The sequence below is a fragment of the Muntiacus reevesi genome, chromosome 1 (assembly GCF_963930625.1).
Source record: "Muntiacus reevesi chromosome 1, mMunRee1.1, whole genome shotgun sequence".
Taxonomy (NCBI): domain Eukaryota; kingdom Metazoa; phylum Chordata; class Mammalia; order Artiodactyla; family Cervidae; genus Muntiacus; species Muntiacus reevesi.
In genome coordinates, this window is record NC_089249.1 from 18,104,755 (window position 1) to 18,128,447 (window position 23,693).

At 48.4% G+C, this 23,693-nt stretch overlaps 1 protein-coding gene across 5 annotated transcripts in view; it reads right to left on the reverse strand.

Annotated features, from left to right (window-relative positions):
* The window catches only part of LARGE1 (LARGE xylosyl- and glucuronyltransferase 1), a 589,892-nt gene extending 567,425 nt beyond the window's left edge, over window positions 1–22,467 (reverse strand). For 3 of the 5 annotated variants that reach the window (XR_010663630.1, XR_010663631.1, XM_065938554.1), the window contains exon 1: window positions 22,329–22,467. The gene's annotated coding sequence lies outside the window, so the exon portion shown is untranslated. Of the gene's footprint in view, window positions 1–11,544; window positions 11,734–22,328 lie in introns of all 5 variants that reach the window. The other 2 variants (XM_065938581.1, XM_065938571.1) reach the window with 2 other exon arrangements.
* Between the last annotated feature and the right edge of the window lie 1,226 nt (window positions 22,468–23,693).

Consider the following 23,693-nt stretch of genomic DNA (forward strand, 5'->3'; position numbering starts at 1 on the left):
GAGGCCCAGGGACACAGCCCACCCCAAGTACCCACCCTTGCTCCTAACTTTTGCTATTATTCTGCACTTGAAAGGAGTCTTTTTGGGTTCCGCTATCTGAGTTTTCTTACTTGCTCTCTCCTGGTACTCAGACAAGCCACAGCGAAAGCAGTAGTCTTAGCAGTAGCAGCACTCTAGGGCCCGAGTGTGGATACACCACATTAGAGCCCCCTCCCTGCCCAGCAGACCTGACAGCTGAATTCCAGCAGAGGTTCTCAAGGGAGCAAAGAGGGATCAGAAAAGACTTGGAGCTTCTTTTCCTGCCATCTCCCTAGACTGCTGCATCGTGGAGTTCTCTGCCCACACCTTCGCAGGTTGTAGGCAGTTCTCCAGTCCTCTGACATGCTTCCTGGAGTCTTCCAGCTCCTGTCCCCCAAAACCCGGGAAGAAGCTGAAATGAAACCTTAGGCTGACTCAGTCACCGCTGCTGAAGGGGACACCTTCATTTCTGCAAAACAGCTGGCCACCGTGACCCGACTAGCACAGCCTTCAGATCAAGCCCATTCTTTTGAAAAGCCTCCCACGTCTACTCCTCCATTCTTATTTTCGCTTAGCCCCAAAGCTGTAAGCGGTAAACTCTCACTGGTGGTTCAGGAAAATAAAGTCCCAGAGATCTACAATCACAGCAGAATAAGGGGTTCCTTCCTGCTGTCCCCAAGTAGCAGCAGATGAGAGAGGGAGGCAGGGGGCCTGCACAGCTGCCGAGCCAGTCTGGCTCTGGGGCAGGAGTTAGGATGGGTGGCCTGACGGGACAACGCCAAGGGCAGCAAAGAAGTCCTTATCTCCCTCTATCCCATCTCAGCCCGTGAAGGTGAAATCGGAGAGGGAATGCCAATGAGGCCGCCGGATCCCCAGACAGCCAAAATGTGGCGCTTTATTACGGAGTCTAAGTGACTACAAACAGGCCATTATCAAATCTCTTCAGTGACAAAGCTCTGTGTTGAAGGGGACAAATAAAAATAAGTACATTAAATACAATAAATCACAGGGACCTGTCACTGAGAACCATTATCCCTGGGGGATCACGGGCCTGCTTCCCTCCCTGCCTTGCGGCTCTCCGATCCTGGTTTCCCCATCATTGTTCTAATACTGCAGCCATTACTCTCCATGCCACGAAGAGCCTGCTGTTTCTCTGTAGTTCTGGGTGGCAAGGGCATAATTTGTTTTATGATTTGCTTGGGAGAGTAGCTGTTTTATATTCATCTTTAAAAGATACATTCGATAATTGTAGCAATGAGACCCTTGCTTTAAAAAAGAAAAAAAAACAAGATCCAACCCTGGCATTCCTTCAGCATCAATATGGCCATGGCTGTGGCAACTCCAAAGATACCCAACTATTTCCAGGAGGGCTGTGTTGTTTCTGTGGGGACCCACCTGCCCCCAAAACAGCCTGAGTCATGTTTAAAGAGCCACCAAATCATGCGGCAGGCAGCCTGGGCTGGAAGGAGACTGTAAGAGTTTGGAACCCAGGGGGCCTGGGTTTTACCATTAAGTTGGTGTGACCTTAGGCAAGTCCTTAGCCCTCCTGGGTGGAAGTGTTCCATCTGCCCAAACAATACAGTTTGTCCACAGCCTCTTTGGAGCTGGAAGGTTTCTGCATTTCTCTAAGATGCAGAGAGTGCAAAGAGCTTTAAGCCAGATAATAGTAGCTTCTATTCCTGCCTTTCTCTCAATAAGATCATTACAAGATTCATCTTAAGATAAAACCAACACATATCCAACTGTCTGAGACATCCTCCCCCATGTAGAAACCTTCTTCCCTCCTGTTCCCTCACCCCTTGAGTTGCCTTTCAAAATAGCACAACCTAAATACTGTAAACAAGTCCTCTCGCAGAGTTATCCACCAGGAAGTGGATGGAAGGCTGGATACCCAAGGACAGAATGTGCTGAGCCAGATGCCCAAAGAGGGAGAACAGCATGCACTCTTCCCCATCAGAAGCAAGCAGGACAGCAAATCCCTTAGGGTCTTCTGGAGGATGGCTGTGGACTCCTGTGTGTGGCAGAGACACACCAAGAGCCCTTTCTGGCGTTTCTGTCTCAATTCTGTTTAGTCGCTCAGTAGTGTCCGACTCTTTGCAACTCCATGGACCGTAGCCTGCCAGGATCCTCTGTCCATGGGATTCTCCAGGCAAGAATACTGGACTGGGTTGTCATTCCCTTCTCCAGGAGACATTCCCCAGCCAGGGATCAAACCTGGGTCTCCTGCACTGCAGCTGGATTCTTTACCCTTTGAGCTACCAGGGAAGCCCCATGTCAATTACCACGTGGAAATTATGCCATGAAAAGACCACTTCTCATGTTGTCATGCTTCCAAGCGCCTTGCTGTCGTATAACAAAATTGATCCCAGAACTTCATCACCCATCCGAGAGGCAGCAACATAAAACCCGCCTGATGGTGCCCAACTCTCAAAATACTCTATAAAGAGCTCAAAGGAAAAAATAAGTTACAAGCTCCCATGTTAGATTTGGAGCTGGGTTTTATGGATCATCAAAGCCCAGAGTGGCCTCTGGGGAGCAGAATAAAGAGGATTCCTTCTAACCAGGTGATGCCTCTGGCTTTGCAGAATTTGGTGTAACAACCCAATAAATACCAAGTGGAGTTAGATATATGGTAGCTTTTAGCCGAGAAGGCAGGGGGCAGAGGAAGTAGGTTTGCCTGCAAAGAGGATGGAGATCTGGGAGATAAACACACCTGGTCACAATGAACCAGGCCACCAGGGTGAGCGCTCCATGCAGCCAGGGCCCTTGCTCTCCTCCCCACTGCAGAGCCCAGCTCAGTACCTGGCACGTACGGATGACTGAAGACAGTGCGTTCACTGAATGAGTGAGTGAAGAAACGAAATGGAGCCAAGAGGCCCCCAGGACCTGTAGCCCCTTCTAAAAAAACACCTGGATCCAGCTAATGGGAAGAGAGCTAAAACTAACCAATAAAGTGAGATTTATGCAGAGCTTTCAGCATTTCAAAGAAAACACCTATATGTACAGATATTCAGACAGCAATACACGCCTGTGCCTTATGTAAAAGGCAATTAGACACACCAAATCCTTTCAATGTCAGTGTGCGGGCTTTAAGGGTTGCTTTTGGCCTGTTTGTTGGGTTGCTTTTTCCTTATCACTGCAAGTTACTAGCAGCAGGCAAAAGAGAAATGTATTCTAAAAACACGCTTAGCCTCTGCCCCAGTGAACCTCTTATGAATACCAAAACACAACTCTTGAAAAGAAACCAATAAAACTACTACACATTCCCATGCTCTCCATGAAAGATTCAGGAGTTGGGACAGATGTCTCGGGGTTTACAGACAAACAGTCCTGCGAGGCAGCAGTGAGTGGACGACAAGTCAGGACGAAGCCGCCGACGCAACTGCCAGAAAGTCTATACGGGGCCATAGTCCGACCCTCGGGATGGCACGTCCCCTGCAAGTCTTGCCAGTTTGCAAGCTGCTCCAAGTTTCCACTGAGCACACAGCCCGGGTCAAACATTCACAGCACCCCTGAAGGACTTACCATAGAAAAACTGCACAGAATGGAAGTCATGAGCATCAGATCCGAACACTCACTAGATACCATACAGCAGTAACAAGAGCCATCTAACGTCCCATGGGGCGTTCTGCCATCACCCAGGAGTTGTATTTCCTAGGGTGCTTTCTCTTGTGACTGTGTTTGAGCCTTACGCTGAAGGTGTACCTCGTTTCCTAGAGGAGGAGAAATAAAGCTTGCAGAGTTATGAGTTGAACGGAGTTACGAGTCGAACTGTGTTTCCCCAAAAAAGCTATGATGAAGGCCTAACCTCCAGGGCCTCAGAGACTGACCGTATTTGGAAAAAAGGTCTTTACAGAGGATTGAAGTTAAAATGAAGTCACTGAGCTGAGCCCTAATCCAGAATGATTGCATGGGTGCTCAGTCACTCAGTCATGTCTGAGTCCTTGCGACCCCATGGACTATAGCCCGCCAGGCTCTTCTGTCCATGGGATTTTTCCAGGTAAGAATACTGGACTAGGTGGCCATTTCTTCCTCCAGGGGATCTCGCAGATCCAGGGATAGAACCTGCATCTCCTGTGTCTCCTGCTTTGCAGGCAGATTCTTTACTATGGAGCCACCAAGCATAATCAGCGTCCTTTTAAAGGGGGAGATCTGAACACAGGGGCTCACACAGAGGGAAAACGATGTGGAAACACACCGTGAGAACATGGTCATGTGACCTGAGTGATGCATCTCAAAGCCCAGGATTGCCAAGGACTGTCAGCAAACACCAGAAGTTAGAAGAGGCAGGAAAGGATTATCCCCCCGAGCCAACACAGAGATGGTGGGCCTGCTGACACCTGGGGACAGCTTGATTTTGGATTCTAGCCTTCAGAACTGTGAAACCTTACGCTTGTGTTATTCTAAGCCCCTGAGTTTGTGGTACTTTGTTACAGCAGTCATACGTAGTCCATACAATGTAGGAAAGTGCCTCATACACGATGAGCCATCGAATAACACTGTTCAGTCAAAACTTCTTGCTCCGGGGTCCTGTTTCCTCCAAGACTGGAATTTACTCTCAACAAGTCAATCTCCAAATCAGTCACCACCATCCACACTGGCATATGAAGGGGTGATGCTTCGTGGATGGGTTTTTCAAAACCTCATCCTCCTCCCGCGTAACACATGCGCACTTCACACACATCTTGTAGCAAACTGCTTTGCAAAGCATTGAAGCTTTGGAATTTCTGGATTGTAGGCAAGCTAAATTCAGGTGGGGGATTTTTTGGTTTCTGACATGAAAAGATTACCATTTTGACAAGCTGCTACCTACTCTCCACATCCTTTTGCCTGTGATGTTCCATGACAAACATCGACAGACCAGACAATGAACACACAAGCCATATTAAAACAATAATTAATGCCGGGAAGAGAACAGTGACAACTGCTTAGCAGAAGAGAATAATGGACCGGTTTGTCATCTGCGGTGTTTAAAGAGGCTGAGCCCTGAGTGTGAATGGAAAGCGATTTCTGATGCAATAACGGTCCTTCGGGGACTTGGGTCAAAGTGACTCATTAAACCCCTCGTGTACAAACTTTGCACCCTAAGACATAAAAAGCAGGATGACAGGATTCTCTCTAACACACACCAGCTCTGGCACAAGGAGAGCTCCCCGCCAGATCAGGGAAGTTGTGACGACAATAACAGCGGCAGCCCTGAGCTTAAGGATGAGAAAGGTCCAGATTCTCACTCTCTGACCCCAAGCAACTTCGACAAACTCACAACCAGTTGTCATCTCTACTCTGTCTTCTTTCTGATCCTATTCAAAGGAAACTATACTCAAATAGCAAACTGTGTCAGATTTAAAATTGTTAGCTTGCATTTGCACAGGTGAACCTGTCACTAATTTGGATTTTTTAAAAGGTGTGTGCATTCATTTTTCAAAATATAAGCCACGCACAGAGTTAAAATAACAGGTATGTTGTGGACTGAATGGAATCCCCCACAAATTCACATGCTGAAACCTTAACACCCAGGACCTCAGCATGTGACTGCATTTTGAGAAAAGGTCTTTAAAGAAAGGATGATGGTTAAATGAGGTCATGGGCCCTAGCCCAGTATGACTATCTCTCAGATATACACATAGGGAACACCATGTGAAGACACAGGGAGAAGCTGGCTGTCTCGTAACCGAGGAGAGGGGCCTCGGGACAAACAATGTGGCTGACAACTTGATCTGGAGACTTCTAGCCTCTTGAGCTGTGAGAAAGCAAAATTCTTTTGTTTAGGTCACCCAGTCCCTGGAACTTTACTATGGCAGCCTAGCAAACTAACACAGATGGAGTTCCATGATTTTTAATTTCTTTTTTTTAATTGCATAACTAATGGCTTAAAAAAAAAAATCACAAAATACATTAAGTCAAGGATTTTTGGCACTGCCTTAAAACTCTTAAGATTACCAATGCAGGGAACAGACGGTATCACTAATGTCATTTTGTCGATGGGCAGATGGGTGTCACAACAGTACAAGTGTTGGCTGGTAACGTGTGTAAGGGAAGACGCATGCCCAGGAGAGTGAAAGGGTTTTAGAGAAGACACCTGTAGTTCACTTGATCTGCAAGGTCTTTGGGTTAATATTCCTATGAACACGTTGGGGTTTTCTGTTTGCTCAGCTTCTCCTTCAGAACCACCTTGTCTCCTCTCTCCAAGCAATTCAAATAGGAAGGATCCCATCTCTCCTCGATCAGGTTCAAGGATGTGATCTTGGCCCTTCCAATCAGCTCACAGCAAAGATTTCCATCACATCTGTTGGGAAAAGATGCTCTCTTCTGTGATGCTGAGATGGACAGGATGTAAGCCTGGGGTTCCTGAGGACCATCCCTGCCATCCCATGGGGACATTCTGCCTGGGAATGATGCCAGCAAAGAAGAGAGCAGAGTCAAGAGACAAGAGCAAGGACTTGATGATGAAGTTTGAGGACCTGGATCGAGCACTACCTGAAGGTGCCTTTTAGAATCTAGTTACTGAAGCAGACAAAGTCCATTTCTCTTTCTTTAACATCAGGGTGAATAGGGTTTCTATCACTGATGCCTGAAACAGTCCTGGCTGCATCACTAACCACTCTGGTATACAAGATCACACGTCTAGTTACGTACTTAAAAGTTTCATCAAAATTCAAAGTATGATTACATTTTACTGAAATTCTGTATAATTTGAAGGGTGCTTAACCAGGATGAGATGGTTATCACCACTGACCTAAAGGGCATAAATCTGAGCAACCTTCAGGAGACAGTAAAGGACAGGGGAGTCTGGAGTGCCGCAGTCCATGGGGTCGCAAAGAGTCAGACAGGACTGAACAACAACAACATAGTCAGGGGTACAGTGAAGGAGCACGGTGCTCAGTCACTCAGTCGTGTCCGACTCTTTGCAACCTCATGGACTGCAGCCTGCCAGGCTCCTCTGTCCATGAGGATTCTCCAGGCAAGAATACTAGAGTGGGTTGCCATGTCTTCCTCCAGGGCATCTTCCCAATCCAGGGATCGAACTCAGGTCTCTCGCATTGCAGGCAGATTCTTTACCATCTGAGCCGCCAGGGAAACCCAAGAATACTAGAGTGGGTAGCCTATCCCTTCTCCAGGGGATCTTCCCGACCCAGGAGTCAAACCCCAGGGTCTCCTGCATTCCAGGCAAATTCTTTACCAGCTGAGCTACCTGGGAAGACATTGATGTTGCTAAAATTCTATGGGGAAAAAAAAAAACAAAAAACACACTAGTGTTTAAGGGTCTGTGGCAGAAAACAACTTTATAACTGTCCCCTCTGAACTGCAGTATCTTAGGAAGAAGTATAGTACAGTGATCTTCAAGCTTTTTTTGAATTCTGAGATTTGAAAACCTTGCCTATTTTTAGGCTACTGTCTAATGTTTTCATTATAAACTGAGTACCTTCTAAGAACAGAATTTTGAGCATATGGTAAACACAAACATTTTAAAATAAAACTTTCACATCATATTTTTAAATGGAATCTAAATCTGATACCTATCATTCATTTTTAAAGATTTAAAAGCAAGCTATTTTTTAAGATCTGAAAATTTTGTAGCATTCCTTAGTATAAGAAAGGAACCCAAATGCCTTGTTTTTAGCACCAAGTTTAAACAGGTGAAAAAAAAGGAGGAAGAGGCAGCCTTGCAGAAGTGCCTTGCTTATGTAGAAGGTTCCCACACACCAATTTCAAACAGCTCCTTTGTTCAGGGCCCCTTAAGGACTTTGTACTCAGAGCAACATACGTCAGTAAGATTAGTGCTGGACAAGAGATGTGGCTTTATAAAATGGAGACAAAGAGCTATGAAAGGCGAGGTGGAAATGGTGGTGTCAGTCCAATCAATTTCAAGAAAGCATCCAAATGAGGTCAAAATTCTGGATACTGACTCCCCTTAAAACTACCCACACCTGTCATACTCCATGAAAGACTTCATGTATCCCCAGGGGTCTGTATAATCCAGTGTCAAGATACCTGGGCTAGTGGATCATGGACCAGCAATTACAAGGAAACTGTTCTAGAGCCAGAACTGAGTTCCCATCTCCGGCTTTGTCACATGGACAAATAACCTCTGGGCACCTCAGTTTCCTCATCTGTACCATGAACCTGTATGGCTCAGAGGGTTATAAGATTTCAAGGTCCCATGCATGTCAAGCACATCTCAGAAGTGAATAAGAAGCGTCTGATAAATGGGAGCTGTCATGGTGATCACCTGTTATCATGTTACTGATATTTTAAATACCACTCATGACAACTTCCTTAAGAGTGCCTTCCTATACTCTTTATTAGCTCTCATCCACTTTACCTGTTGGAGCCCAAAACCCCAGTGAGAGTCAGTAGCAAGATGGACCAAAAGCTCCTGAAAAAATGGCCTCGAGTGATTACCGGGCAAGTGTTTGCCTTCACCTTTGGACTTCGGCATATTTTCTGATACCTCCGGACAGGGCTGAACAGAGAAAGTCGGTGGCCCCTCTCCTCATCCCTGGGAACTGTTTGTTCTCCCATTTCACCAAGTACCACCACCAGAAGGGGGAGAGATGGAGGAGACACAACAGAGAGACTCTAAATAAAAACAATTACAACAGCTAATGTATATATATAGAGTGCTTTCTGTGTACCAGTTGCTGTCCTGAGCATTACACACGCATTAACAGATTCAATGAGCTCAAAAATGCCATTTCAACAGGAGTCATGGATAAACCCGAGCAGAAGGCAAAGGAAACTGGCACAAAGAATGAGAGAGAGAAAGTATCCCCGGGTGTGCATGAGGTCAGACCATCGCTGGAAAAGCAGCAGGACTTCCCGAACCATGTAACCAGAGCCCATGCCACATGCAGGTTCATAAAATGTGGGGCCTGGATCACACGGCCCCTCTGACAAGCCCAGGGTTCGTCTATCACTCCTCCGTAATTCGCTGAGCAAATCTATGCAGGCAGCACCAATGCCTGGCTGACAAGGGCAGTGCAATAAAAACCCAAATGGACCTCACAAATACTAGAGGCAATAATAAATATTCCAACATAAACACGTGCTTATCCAGTGAAGAGTCTTTAGGCGCTGGGCTTCTGCACAAATTCAGCCACCCCTCCCCAGCCACTCCCCTTCACTGTCTGATAATTTCTCAATCAATTACAATCGCAATTCTGCAACTGGTTCTCTAGGAATGTGAAATGGTATTAAGCCTAGTAAACGGAAAACGTGATCCATGCCTCTGTGAGCATCGAGGGACTGACACCGTGGCCAGAAAAAAGGAAACACTTGAGGGTAAGGCCTTCAATCAAACACTTGAAGAAAAGGTGTGTTTTGGATTGCCTGACGATGACTCCATCAGGGCTTAAAAAGCCTAAGAGGAGAGGAATGAGGAGGCTGAAGATCTGAGAAAATGGAAAAAGCAGAAAAATGTAGCAGGGAAACAGCAGGAAAAGCAGTAAGTAGAAGAGGGATGGGGATGAGAGTGGCGGCAACAGTCGTGGAGATTACATAGACCAAGGGCCTTCCAGCCCTCCCGCCCCCTTGTTACTGGTGTAAAGGCTGGTGTGAAGACATGTCTAACCTGGAGAAACGGTAAGGCACGCCCCCCTTCCACCTCCACCCCTTCACCCCCATCTCCTCCTCTACCTCCACCACATTCCTTGAAGGCATCAAGGGACCCCAGGGATGACCCACCAGCATCTGGTCACTGGCAAGGGAGTCTACCTTCTTTAGATTTGAGAATCCCCTTACAGGACAGGAGAATAGTCAAGGTTCAGCTAGAAAGTGTTCCATTACGCCCAGACAGCAAATTCAATGAAATCCAAAATCACCACCACCACCATCCACCACTCCCTGGGTAGAACACATGGCCCTGGCACACGGTCCAATCAGAGCTGTGCGAAGCTGTCTGTACTGAAGGGCTCCCACACTCGGGCGGGCCAGCCAGCTGGAGGCACCGGGAACGTGGCACGGCAGGAGAAGCCAGTGCAAAGACAGATGCAATTCAGCGCCCAGCGTCAAGAGACGCTTGAAGGAAAGACTGCCTGAGCTGGGTTTTGAAGGAAAAACAGAAGTATCCCAAGCAGATAAAGAGGCGAAAAGAGCTTATCAGGCAGAAGGAGAGGGAGATGCACAGTTTGGTAGGTTTGAGGGCAAGTAGACAGTGAGGGCTTCCCAGGTGGCGCTAGGGGTCAAGAACCCGTCTGCCAATGCAGGAGACATAAAGAGACACGGGTTTGATCCCTAAGTCGGGAAGATCCCCTGGAGTAGGGGATGCCAAGCCACTCTAGTAGTCATGCCTGGAGAACCCCACGGACAGAGGAGCCTGGCGGGCTACAGCCCATAGGGTCACAAAGAGTCGGACAGGACTGAAGCAACTTAACACACACACACCAAACAGTAAGAAAGAAAAATAATAAGCTAGGGACTGGGGCGGTGGTAGCAGGGGGAGATGAGACTGCAGAGAAAGGCAGGCGCCAGTTCACAACAAGCTTTGTGCGTCCTGATAAGAAAGCTGTATGTTTTCCAGTGGCTGAGAGTGAGTCAGTGAGGATAAATACATAGAACATTCCAGAAAAGCCCTCATTCTTCTTAAAGATTCAAAATAAAGACACTCTCTGTAAGGCACTGGACTCTCCTATTTGAAAAATTCTGTTACCCATCATGGCTAATTGCACAATTCTGAAAAGTGTGTGATCTCTCACAGTGGGTTCCTCCTCGGCAGAGACACACCAGCAGTCACACAGAGCACGACCCAGCTTCACTTTCAAGCTGGACCCGGAGCCCAGATGTCAGAGTTCCAATTATTTCACGCTCATCCCTCCAGAGTTGCTTTAGGAACCACTCACAAGGAAAAGAAAATTTTTCTACATTCTCCCTCTCATCGGAGTCATCCAAGACTAGGAAAAAGGTTATTCTATCATCAAGGGCTCATTTGAACAAGCCCCCAATAAGACAGGGTCCAGGAGTTCATTTTTACCCCAAACCCATCCTCACACCCAGCCCAGACAAGGCAGAAAGTACCACTAAGAACTGCTGCTACTGCCACAAACAGACTTCATTCCAATGAGACTACTTTCCAGTGGGCAATGAAAATCATCTCAGACTTCAATGAGTAGGACCAGAGGAAAATTCCGACGCATCCCTCTGTTTCCATCCACCTGGACTGGTTCTAACTCCGTGGCCTTTAGAACTTCAAATCCGAACTAGTACAAAAGCCTAGGTAACCTCCCAGCTGCCATCTCTCCCCACTCCAGTCTGGCCGCAATATTGCCACTGGGTTCAGCTTCCTAAAACAGAGCTTTGCATACACACACCATCTTCCCAATCAAAAGCCTTCCAAAAGCCCACAGCTTCAGTCTAACTTGCCAATTTCATCTCCAGTTCCTCACTAATGGAAACCCAAGCTGACTTACTTCACAACCCCAGAATGTCTATGTGTGCATTCATCAGCCTAAGCCGGCCTCTCTACCTCCATTTAATCCTTCCATTCAAATTTTAATTATCCTGTGTCCAAGGACCCAAGTCAAATCCTACCTTAGTTGAGTTGAAACAGCTAAAGTAAACTCTGGCTTCTGATTTTCCATCAACTTTTGGCTCCAATAATCCACCACGTCTCCCTGCACTGCCACATTGCTGCTGCTGCCGCTCGGAACGGTTCATTTGCATCTTCTGTGGTTAACTTCTCACACATGTTTTTTTCCCCAATCACTCCAACTATGTTGCCTGAGGGCAAGGACAGAAGGCTTTCAATGTAATTTAATAAATGTTTCTTGAAGGATTCCTAAGTGCTAGGAGAGGAGCCGGATGAGTGTAAGCCAGTCTCAGTGCTTCAAAGCACTGACACAGAAGGAAGAAAACAAGAAAAGCAGACAGATATTGACAAAGCCAAGGAGAGGACAAGCACATTTTGGGGTGTTTTAGGTGATGCCCCCTCTCACTCTGTTCTTTCAGCTCCTAGTCACTAAGACCCAGATAGAAACTCTCTCCTTCTCTGACTCCCTCCAGCAAAATGCTACCCAAGACCCCATGCCCACTGCCCTCCATCCATGCCTTCATCACATCGACCGCCCTCACCAAGACAAGGCTACTAGAGGATGCAAGCAGGTGAGCTCATTTCCATGTTCCTAATGTCAAACAGAGACCTCACAGAGCAGGAGTTTCGTGAATGGTGGCTGATGAATGAACACTAGCTAAGGAGATGCTGACCGATGACCTCAAGGAGACAGAAAGTGTAGAGGGCCTGTGGGTAGGAAGGAGAAATTCTGATTAGAAGCCAGGTCAGTATGGAGACAGCAGACAGAGGAGTTGGGACAGCTGTGGGTTGGGTCCTGGCTCCAAGCTCCATGACTGTGTGATCTGGGCAAACCTCAACTTCCACAACGGGAAAATGGGAGAGTAAGACCACTCACCTCACAGGGTTATCGTTAAGGATGAAGTGACATAAAATGAACAAATGGAAGAGCGGCTGGCACAAAAGAAGCACACAAGAAACGTGGAATAGACTGGAGCTGAATGCGCTGGAGGAAAGGGCAGAGGGCAGACACCCAGAAGGTAGGGGATATGAAGAGGGAGCGCCTCAGACTGCACAAGATGGTCAGGAAGCCAGGGTCCCCTCCTGCCTCCCCTCTGGACCATTCTCTTGACCTCCCCAGCCTTAGTTTCCCGACTGTGAAATGAAGGTCAAGTGGGTTCAAGGGTCAGCTGCAGCCCCGGCGGTGTCTCAACATCACAGCTCAGATATCCACCGAGAAGGAATCCGTGAGTACTTACAAGGTACTGCCAAGCCTGGGCAGGAAGAACTATGCCAACAGAGAAGGGGGAGAAGATGCCAAGATGGCAAAGAAAGTCCTTCCTACTGGACACTGAGCACCTGAGTACCCCCTCTGTTCACTCAGGTCCATTTCACCCTCCAAATGCGGAAGCCCTGGCCGCATCTACATCTAAGTCCCTCCACATTCATCGACAGGAAGGTCATCATCCACCATCCGTCCGAAGGTGTGCTATATTTAAGATGCTTTTCAAGGCAACCTGACCTGCACACGTGAATCAACATCAGAGCTTGTCCACTCCTCCCAGGCCAGAGAAGTCACAGTCCCTAGAAACTCAGAGGAAAGGAGACCCACGCCACATTCCAGGATCCTATTTCCCCTGCCTTTTTACAAAGTTGTCAGTGTCTGAGCCACAACAATGAACTCCTAAGAGAATTCATTTTGCTGATCTGAAATGTCCCTCACATTTTTAAGATAACAGCTTTTGACAGAGACCTCAAGGAGCCCATGTCTGTGAGCCCACCAGTATCCACTCAGCTCTCTCTCCCCATCACCTCTGCTCTGAAGCTGGAAGCACAACTCAGACAGCAATCACTCTGTGTGGACACAACCGCTTATTCACGGCAGACCCACTAAGTGACCAGCGCCACGCCTGCAGGCGAGAGAAGCCCCGCCCTGGGAATCACTCAGCCTGTCTTGGCTCCTCAGGCAGCCACGAAATACCATTCCCTTCCCGGAGGAGAGCTGGCATCAGTCAAGGAGACTGGTACACAAATAGTGTTGGCAGATTAAAGATCTATGCAACTGTTCTGGAAACAAAAGCCAGGAGGGGATGGTTCCCAGTTAGCCACAAAAATGTTAACCTCAATAATAACAAACATGTGTCTAATGCACCAAGGCAGTCCCTGACCACAGAGTAACACTGAAGAGTCCATGATTCGATACTGAATTTAAATTAAAAAAAAAAAAAAAAGAGAGTATGAATGGCATCCCCACATGACTAAGTTCTGTTGTAAATCCCCCTAAATTCTCATGCTACCATGTAGAGCTGGAAAGATCAGCGAAAGTCCTTTCTTCCCAACTGGCCTGGGGATGTCAAAATAAAGGGCTCTGTTAAGAGCAGGCCCCATCCAGTAGCCCAGGTTCCATCTCCATCTGCATTTGCTGCCCATCCAAAGCGTGGTCCCATAATGTGACACGAGAAGCTAAAATTATGGATGAGGCTGCACATCCCATTCTCACCCCAGCCTGTGATTATCTACCACTCCAGGTTGCCCAAAATTACCTCTGGAGCCTTAAGCGCCTTCCATTTTCTTTCATTCCTAGAACCAATTCTTTTTTGGAAACTTTCACAAGAGATAAAGGAAAAAAAAAAATAACCAAAAGCCCTAGATATTTCAGGGCAGGGAAAAAGGAGCCAGCGAGTGAGCACGATTTCGATTTTTTTTGTAAATGTCTCATGCATATTGCCTCAACTGTATACTTCGGTGGAACAAAATTACTTCCACGTCTCTCCAACTAGGAAAATGCAGAAGCCTGGAAACTCTAACCCAATTTACTTTTTAAACCACTTCTGTTCCTGGTATGTCCTAAGACATAGAACATGAGAGTGGTTGAGGAACTCATGCAGATGGATAGTTATGAAGTTATGACTGAAATTGCCAGGAGGAATGGTGGTTAAATTGATAAACTGGCCCCAGTAGGTAGGCAAGCAAAGTAACAATATGCAGTCAGTGGCAGGAGAAGCTGGTGTTATTTGTTAGAATACTGAAGTAGGTGTTTTGTTTTGTTTGTGAGTTAACTAATAATCACCAAAGGTTATACCCGTACAATACTGAGAAATAGGGAACAAAATATAACTATCGGAGGACACTTGCTCTACAATACTGTGTTGGCCTCTGCCACACATCAACACGAATCAGTCACAGGTATATATTCAGGTCCCCTTCCCCTGAACCCCCCTCCCCATCTCTATCCCCATTCCACCCCCTAGGTCGTTACAAACATGAGTTGAGCTCCCTGCGCTGTGCTTAGACACTCAGTCATGTCCAGCTCTTTGCGACCCCATGGACTGTCACCGGTCAGGCTCCTCTGTACACGGGGATTCTCCAGGCAAGAATACTGGAGTGGGATGACACGCCCCCCTCCAGGGTATCTTCCCAACCCAGGGATCGAACCCAGGTCTCCCACACTGCAGGTGGCTTCTTCACCCTCTGAGCCACGGGAAGCCCTGAGCCCCCTGTGTCATATAGCATATTCCCACTTGCTATCTATATTACACATGGTAATGTACATGTTATCATGCTATCCTCTCAATTCGTCCCATTCTCTTCTTCCCCTTCTGGGCCCACAAGTCTGTTCTCTATGTCTGCATCTCCACCATCTGCACATGGGTTCATCAGTACCATCTTTCTAGATTCCATATGCATGCACTAATATACAATACTTGTCTTTCTGATTTACTTTACTTTGTATAATAGGCTCTAGGTTCATGTACCTCATTAGGACTGACTCAAATATGTTTTTTATAGCTGAGTAATATTTCGTTGTAAATGTGTACCACAATTTCTGTATCCATTCATCTGTTGATGGACATGTCCTAGCTATTGTAAAAAGTGCTACAATGAACACTGGGATACATGCATCTCTTTCAATTAATGGTTTTCTCAGGGTATATGCCCAGTAGTGGGATTGCTGGGTCATATGATAGTTCTATTCCTTGAAAAGTTTATATTTGAAAAATCCTCGGTTTTCCTATAACAGGCAAGGCTGTCAAAAGCATCCATCATGATTGTGTTACTCAAATAACTTGAAATACAATAAAGGAACTATTAAAAAGAGGTTTGCTATGAATCCTTTTTGTAAAATAAAAATACTTTTGTACTCCAATTACTTCCTTTGAATTATCTGCTTCTAAAAATCAGATTTATAAGCCAAATTCTCCTAAAACAGGGCATTCCTATGCTTAGCTACAATTACAAAATAAACAGTTAAAGAGTGAAAAAATTCTCCCAATTCTCCTAAAAACAGGTGATTCCTACACTTAGCTTCAATATTGAAATAATAATGCCACAAACCTTATATTTACAATTGCACTTACTTCTAATCTTCTCTTTCCAATAAGCACAGCACTTTCTACCCAGGGGAGCATCAGAACCAGAGTGGTGAGGAAGCTTCGTTCTAGAAACACAAATTTGGAGGCTTAAAGTTTAGTTGGTTTGCAATTTTCCTGACTTCTACTTCAACACAATTGCTTTTCTGCATCTGTGTCTCCTCCCCAAATTCCTCCCTTCACACTCACCCTACAACTCCCCTACAAAGTAACCTCCCAGGCGAAATGAGAAGGTTCTCCTTTTCATGTTAGAGTCCAGGCTTTGCAAAATGCCACAGGGTCAACTCAGCTTTTATCTACTTAATTTGGAAACAATTACAATTTTCAGCATCGCTTTTTATGACAAAGTGCATCATCCTCATGTAGTTCTCAAAGAACAGATAACACTTCCAAACCCACTGGTTTCCATAATACAGAAAAACTTAGCAAGCAAGCCCAGCTGCATATCAATGGCCTAACATATCAGAGAAATTCTAATGCAGTCTACAATTCTATGGAATCTACAACCAACACAGCAAAGGTTTTGTGGTTCTTTTCTTCATCACTGTATGCTTGTAGTGATTTGATAATTCAACGTAGGGTACACCTTTGAACTGGTCAGGTCTCTTCCCATTTTAGAGCTAGAAAGTTAGAAAACCTAAGGAGTCTGAGCTCTGCCACTAACTAACTTAGATGAACCCTTTCTCTGGCCTCTGCATTCCTAGTTACAAGACAAAAAACTCACTGAAGTATGGAGACAGCACCCAAAGCCGCCTGGAGAAGTCAACACACAGTCTAAGGTCACACAGTACGTCAGCATCAGTTCAGTTCAGTCACTCAGTCGTGTCTGACTCTTTGCGACCCCATGGACTGCAGCACGCCAGGATTCCCTGATCCATCACCAACTCCCGGAGCTTGCTCAAATTCAAGTCCATCGAGTCAGTGATGCCATCCAACCATCTTAACCTCTGTCAACCCCCTCTCCTCCTGCCCTCAATCTTTCCCAGCATCAGGGTCTTTTCCAATGAGTCAGTTCTTCACATCACGTGACCAAAGTACTGAAGCTTCAACTTCAGCATCAGTCCTTCCAATGAATATTCAGGACTGATTTCTTTTAGGATGGACTGGTTTGATCTCCTTGCAGTCCAAGGGACTCTCAAGAGTCTTCTCCAACACCACAGTTTAGAAGAATCAATTCTTCAGCGCTCAGCTTTCTTTATAATCCAACTCTCACACCCATACATGACCACTGGAAAAACCAAAGCTTTGACTAGATGGACCTTTGTCGGCAAAGTAATGTCTCTGCTTTTTGATATATTGTCTAGGTTCGTCACAGCCTTTCTTCCAAGGAGCAAGCATCCTTTAATTTCATGACTGCAGTCACCATCTGCATTGATTTTGGAGCCCACGAAAATAAAGTCTCTCACTGTTTCCATTGTTTTCCCATCTATTTGCCATGAAGTGCAAATCAGCATAAGCTGAAGCAAGATGTGAACCCAGATCTCCAGATTTTACCTAAACTACGCTGCCTCCCAGTCAACTCAACTGATCTCAGGGAAGGATGACAGAGACAACACACACATACACTGAGACACAGACACAGACAGAGAGAGAGACTTCTACCTTCACTTTCATCCTGGCTACTGTTTTGGGAAAACTAAATACATTTGACCCTGGGGATCGCTGCTGCAACTGTGGTTTTCCATTCTCTCTAATGTCCTCTGGCCAGTGTGTGTGTGCCAAGTCGCTTCAGTCACATCCAACTCTTTGCGACCCCATGGACTGTAGCTGACCAGGCTCCTCTATCCATGGGATTCTCCAGGCAAGAATCCTGGAGTGGGCTGCCACGTCCTTCTCCAGGGGATCTTCCTGACCTAAGGATCAAACCCACATTTCGTACGTCTCCTGCATTGGCAGGAGGGTTCTTTACCACTAGGGCCATCTAGGAAGACGGATGCCTATGTTCCTCGCTTCAAGTCTTTCATCCCACGAAACAGTCACAGGCACATACACGCCCATCCTCAAGACTACAAAACTCTTCCTTTTCCAACAGCAAAGAAAGTTGAGGCCAGAACTGAGATGATTCGAACACAAGAAGCTTTCTGAGTATTAAATGCAGTCACAACTCTACCCAGAAGCAAATCTGACAAAATGGAATTTGTGCTCACAGGGAAGAATCTGTCCCCCTAGCTGTATCATTTGTCAAGTAACACCATCATTTCTCCCACTGCTGCATAATCTCCTAATGAAAGCCGCAGATGTAATTCATGTACACAGGAGGACAGACTTATGGTTGATAAGGGACCTTTTCTTTATTTGTATTGCTAATAGTTTTTTTTTTTTCTTTTTTTTAAGAACAGGCAAAATGCTGTATGTAGGATAAAGAACAAAAAAAAGAAACTGTCCTTTTCTGCTTTTAATAACAATGTGGGATAATCAACTGGTACTCTTGGAACTTATCCAGCAATCATTCTTGCCACAGCTTGAATACACAGAGCATGAAACCAGGAATCCTGTTAAATTATTTCCCTGCTAAGTAACACCAAGCTTTCCTCTTCCAGAACATCCTATCTTCCAGCCACACTACTGACTGTTCTCCATTCACACTACATATTTTAAGGTTTCCATGCTGTTCTTTCTGCCTGGGATTCTGTCCCATTCTACTATCCTGGCAAACTCAAGCTCATTCTTCGAACAAACCTGTACTCTAGAATACCTCATTGTAATGGTTCAATGTCTGCCTGCCCCCAGAAGACAATAAACTAATTTTGGACCCTCGGTAGCCTCCACGTAGAGCATGGCATCTGTCACATGACAGATGTTCTGTTATCATCTGCTGAGTTAAAAGAGAAAAGCCTCCTGGAATACACTCAAGAAGATCCCCTGGAGAAGGGAATGGCTACCCACTCCAATATTCTTGAGTAGAGAATTCCATGGATAGAGGAGCCTGAAAGGCTACAGCCCATGGGGTCATAAGGAGTCGGACACAACTTGGTGACTTTCACTTCCAGGCCTTAGCTTTCCTGGCTGCTGCCTCCTGCTCTCCGAATGGCAGCAGGGTCAGGGAGGGACAGAGGACTTGAGTGCCTCTCACTGTCAGATGCTGTGAAGCAGAGGTTCAAAGCCTCATCAACACTAGCAGATCCTGGGAGATGGCTGAATCACCAAGGGTGCCAAGGGCTAGGGACCTGGAGTTCTTAGTCCCCTGAGTCTTACACCCCTGACCCTGTGCGCACCCAGTCTGAGAAGCTCTGGCTGCAAATACACCTTCACCTTATTCTTGGACCCTAAAAGAGGCCCAAATCATGCGTCAATTTCTTACTCAACCTCTGCCACGTGGATTCCTTGAAAGTCACAAGACCCCGTTCATGCCTTGAGATCACAGCACACACCTTCCCCAAGACCAGTTTTCACTAGCTGACTCTCAACGGAAAATTTTAAAGTATTTTCCTGTTCTAATCTCTTACCCCCTGGCTATACTGTACTCAGGAGAAGCAATCTACAAAGCCTTTGATAGCAGAAATGCAGTTTTATGCTGACCATTCCCCTAGGTCCCATCAGTAGCTCTCCTCAAACTACTTAAATATGCACTCTACATATGGGTAAAGGATCACAGCTACAACCTACTAGGCTCCAACATTCTGGGAAACGACTCCAGCAGCTTCACAGACCCAAAGGCTGAGTCTGATTCTTGATGCTGTGCTGGGTCTTTAAGAATCCAGTAACGCCTAAATCTTGGCAACATCTGCCTCTCTTTGTGCCAGTATTCCTAGCTGGGCAGTCTCTTCTTGGACTCTTTCTCCAACCTTTCCTGTCTGCCCATTTCTGGAGTCAGTTTTGATAAGACTTGGCCACGATGGGTAAGCCTGGGCCAGGCAGCTTTGTTCTTCAGCTGAAATAGAATTATCTTCCATTTCTGCTGCATAACACCTAGACACTAATGATTTAATACTGTTAAAAGTGCACAGCACCTGGGATGAGCGCGCAACCACGCTGCCAACCGTTATGTTACATCTGTATAAATACAAGGCATGTACTTTTAAGGGAATGACAGTGAGAAACTTTAAGCTTAATGGAGTCAATTTAGACACCAACTAGAATGAAGGTGGCATGTTTTTATGAAGACAGCAGGAGACGTACAGCTCAAAAAACCAAAAGGGGGAGTTAAGATTACAAACCCCCAGGGAAATGAGACCATCATCTAATGCCCAAGGAGAGAGTTTGCAGGAGGTGCTGTCTCCCCAAAACTTATAGCCCTCACGTACTTAGATTATCACTGAGTCTTCTCAGAGTCTCACACAGTACTTTGCAGATCACCTGTCATTGCCCAAATGACACTTTAGATGTAAGCAGGCCTACTGCTTAAGCATTCAGAATCCACTCATTAGTGGATGTACTGGGTACCAAAAACTTGGATTCCTGAGCTTTCGAGATAAACCACAGCCTTCTGTAACACAGGTCCTGGTGTTTTCTTCATCGGTGATGGAATAGAAAACTAGTCCCCCCTAGTGTCCTGCCACTGTACAGAGCGGAAGGATGGAGGCACTCCTGCATCAACTTTCAAGCACGACTCAGGATCCCAGAACCACAGGAAACCTTCGCTTCCTTCCCAAGAGGTGGAAGCACTCCTGGGACCTGCAATGATATGGAAAAAGCTTGCATTTCATTCCTGAGGCCCTTCTAAGCTATGTTTTAAAAAGGCAAAGGAATCTGCATTATCCCATGTCAAAAAGTTAACCCCCAACCCAATACACTTCATTCAGTGTTAGCCATACTTGCTAGCAACCTCCACTTATCCCAGAGCAATACCATCTTCTCTTTAAAAACCTCTCTATCCCACTAGGGAGATTTATTTTCTTTCCCTACCATTCTCAAAAACCCACTAAGAGCTAAACCTGGACAATTTTGCCTCTCTGTTTCAATTAGTTTTCTTCCCGCGATGGAATTAACAGGGCCAGGCTCGATAAATGTGTGTTCTCCGCAAGCAATTTTCACTAAAGTGTAAAGTACTCTTGAAAAATAAAGGTACACTAACAGACGTGTGAAACCTTCAAGCCAGTTGTTTTTTTTTAATCCTCAGCAAGGACTCTCCATGCCCGCGAGTAATTCATTCATGTCACCCATTTGTGAGGGATGAGAGAAGAAACCTCCACGTGTTCCTGTCCCAATTTAGACTCTTCCTTTATCTTAAGTCTATCAAAGCTGACTCCTGAGGTGGGAAGGAGGCAGGAGAGGTGAGGAGGAAAATTAACCTGATGTGACTGCCGGCAGGGAGTGAATAAGCACTTTGGGTTTTCACCTGTGTCGAAAAGGGTTGGCACCTGCCTTTAGTGAAGAGGAATGCCCACCTGGTGCCCCTTCCCCAGTCCCACTCCCACCCAAGAAGGAAGCTGGCACCAGAGCCCACTCTGGGGGCACTTATGTAAGACCCTGGAAAACTTCCTGTGACATTCAGGCAGAATGTAAGCTGCTATCCAGCTCCCTCGGGGGATCATTTTAAAGGACCGAGTGACAAAATTCACAGATTCAGAAATGGGCAAAAACCTGCTCAACTGAGGTACATCAGTTCAGGGACAAAAAAAAAAAAAAAAAAATCCATCCCCATTAACAGGGTCACCCGGGGGGACATATTCAGGGCAGGAGAGACAATCTGCTCCCTCCTAGGTGACCCATTTAAAATCAGATCGTTCCAAGGAAAGCTCACAGGTTCAGTAAATTTCACACAGGCAAGGGTAGGCTTGCGGGGACTGAGGTTCCTTAAGAGGAAAATTTCAAAGAAGGTGCTAAGGCAGCAAAACAACAAGAATGCACAAACTTTGGAGTCATTCCATCCTTCAGAAACAATGACTTTCACAAGACGGAATCGCTACCCAGAGACCACCCCTCACAAGCAAGTTTGTCTAACAGGGGTGATCCTGATGGGGTTTCCTGCCTCCAACTACCACTGTCACCCAAACCACTCTGTCCAATCGAGGGACTCGCGGTCTGTGGCTCTCACCCCAAATCGGCCTCGACTCTGCAACATGGAGCAAAGAAAAGTTCTTCACAGCATCACGCCTGGAAAGGCAGGTGGGGACTGCCCAAAGGGACAGCTTCAAATACAGCAGGTTCCCCTAAAGCACAGATGCTCACAGCTAACAAGCAGCATGGGGGAGGGGGAGGGGACAACACCTCCCGCTGTTAACGGGAAATTCCTCCTTGATCCCAGTTAGCAGCCCGAGAGCCTAGCAGCAGGGCAGGCCCGGGGATGAGTCTAGAGGACTCCAGAAACTCGGCGACTTCTCACTCCAGCCTCTTCAGGGCTCTGGGCCCAGGCGGCAGACGGTGTTCCCTCCCTCCCTCCCTCTTCTCCAGCATCCTGAGCAGAGGGAGTACCAGCCACAGGTCGGGAGAACTTGTCCGGCGCCGCTCACCAGGGAGCCCCCGCGCTGGCTCTCTCGCACCCCCGGGGTTCCTACCTTGGCCGCGACTGCCGCTGGGCAGAGGGAGACCGCAGAAGAGCCGGGTGGCTCGGCGGCGCCGCCGCCTACGAGGCGCAGGGGTTCCGGGTCGGGGTCCCAGCAGGCGCTGCCCGAGTCCGAGCGGCGGTGCCACGCGCAGACTTCGGGGCAGCCCCCGCCTCGGAAGGCGGCGGGGAGGGTCCGGGCCGCCCGAGCTGAGCACCGTTTCTTCTTCCTCTCCCTTGGACACTGCTGCCTGGAGCTGCTCCCTGCCCCCCGGACTCTTCCGAGCCGGGGGCGCCCCGCATGGGATGGGGCCTGGGTCTGCCTCGGGCTGGGTCCGGGGAGGTGGCGCTGGGGAGAGACGCGGGGCGGCCGCCGGGGCCGGCTCCACCTCCCGCGCTTCCCGGAGCCGCTTCGCCCCTTCAGGGCAGGGCCTGCCCGCTCCCAGCCCGGCCGGGCGAGCGCAACCGCGCCCCCAGCTTCGGGCGCCCGGGCTCCCGCGCGGCGGCGGAGCGGCGGCAGTCCGGCCGGGCCGGGACCCGAGAGCGCGGCGGCGAGGGGGCTGCAACCGGCCGCGGCGCCCCCTCCCCCCGGGCCTGCGCCGCCCGCCCGCGGCTCCGCTGTAAGGAGACGCTGGAGAGGGCCTCGCCCCGGCCTGGGGCGCGGGGCCGGGGGGCGCGGGGCCGGGGGAGGCGCCCCGGGAAGGTCACCGGAGCGGAGGCGGGGCGCAGAGCAGTGGGTGCGGGGAGCCGAGGCGGGCGGCCCCGCTGCCTCCGGGAGCGCTCGCCGGCCTCGGCCGCCGCCGCCGCCTCCGAAACGCGCCGGCTTCCCCGAGCTCCCGGCACTCGGAGCTGGGCGGTCGCTGCAGCCGCCGCAGGCAGCCGGGCGCCGCTGGCCGGAGCCGGCGCGCTATCCCCGCCTCGCGCGCCGGACCTGGCGGGGGCCGCCTCGCGGGGCCCGGCCGGGGTGCAGTCGGGCGAGCGCTGGGGTCCGAGGTCCGGGCTGGCCCCGCCGCCGCGTGCCCAGGGCGCCGGGCTCGCTCAGCAGCTGCAGTGACTGTGTGTCTGTGTCATGTCTGTGCAGCTGGGGGGGACCTCGAGCCCCGGCCGGGCTCCGAGCGGGGGCGGGGCCAGTGCCCGCCTCGGCGCCCGCCTCCACCCCGTGACGGCGGAGCCGGCCAATCGCAGGCGCCTCAGCCTCTCGGACCGAGCGGCCGCCCCGCGCCGAGGCTCCGCCCCCGGACGAGGCTCCTCCCTTCTACTTCTTCGGCTCTCTCGCACTCAGGCGGAAGCAACACCCGGAGCCGGGATTCTGGCCCGGGCCGGGCTGAAAGGGTGCAAGCTGGGAGCTCCCCGCCCTTCTCCCTCCCCAGCCGGGCCG